This window comes from Triticum dicoccoides, chromosome 7B, assembly GCF_002162155.2.
Source record: "Triticum dicoccoides isolate Atlit2015 ecotype Zavitan chromosome 7B, WEW_v2.0, whole genome shotgun sequence".
In the NCBI taxonomy this organism is placed as follows: domain Eukaryota; kingdom Viridiplantae; phylum Streptophyta; class Magnoliopsida; order Poales; family Poaceae; genus Triticum; species Triticum dicoccoides.
The window spans coordinates 52,080,863-52,081,994 of record NC_041393.1 but is presented as its reverse complement, the minus strand read 5'-3'; positions in this window follow the sequence as shown (position 1 = coordinate 52,081,994).

Sequence of the window (1,132 nt, the reverse complement as noted above, 5' to 3'; positions counted from 1 at the left end):
CACACCCCCTGTTATTCTGCAGTGACGGCAGCCTCACCCTCGTACTCCTCTTCGCGTGGGCATCCACTGCTGCGTCTTCCCCGGCTCCGCGTCGTCCCCTTCCTAGGCCTCACCGTCGTCCACCACTGTGGTGCTCTCGGCGTGGCGTGGTCAATGTGGTCAACGACTGACTTCCATCGGAAGAGTACTGTGCATGGAGAGGCTGACAGCTGGGTCCACGGCGGCCGCAAGGAAGTGCCTCCTTATTACGCGCAAAATAATTATTCCTCCACCTGACAGCAGGGACCCACCGGGCGGGCCACCAGTATTTCGCAAAAAAACGTTTCCCCCCTGACTGTTGGGACCCACCAGCTACATCTTTGCACGCAAGGAAGTGCGTCCGGGCAAAAAAACCCAAAACGATTCGCCCCCCTAACTGCTGGGACCCACCAGCTACATCTTCGCAGGCAAGGAAGTGCCTGACAGTCGGTTCCCACCTGGTAGAAGCGTACGTAGCATTGTCATTCTGGTCGCAAAAGTGTACGTACATACTGGTCGATGTAGAGGCACGCACGTGTCGTAGTAGAGGCGCGCACGTGTCGATGTAGAGGCACGCACGTAGCATGTACACGTACGTACAGCGGCAAGGGTGCAAGAAAGAAAATACGGCCACGTACGTACATACGGGCAGGGTCTCGAACGCCTACTCGCGCATACGTACATGGCTGGGTCAGAACGGAGAAACTGCGTCGTCGTCGTGTTAATGGGGAGCCAACCGGCTGGGTCGGAACGGAATGCATGGTCATGTTCATTGGGAGGGATTGGACGGAACAAGCGATGGAAATGAGGCCTGGCGTACCGCACAACGGAGGAAACGGACCTCCTACGTTCGGAACAGTGTTCTGTTGATCGGGAGGGGTGTGGCGTACCGCAAAACGGAGGAAACGGACCTCCTACGGTCGAAACAGGGGTCCTGTTGATTGGGAGGGGTGTGGCATACCGCAAAACGGACGAAGCGGACTTGTGTTGGAGCGCTATGGTCGAAACAGGCGTCTTTCTCATCAGGAGGGGTGTGACATACCGCAAAACGGACGAAATAGACTTGTGTTGGAGCGCTACGGTCGAAACGGGGGTCCTGTTCATCGGGAGGGGT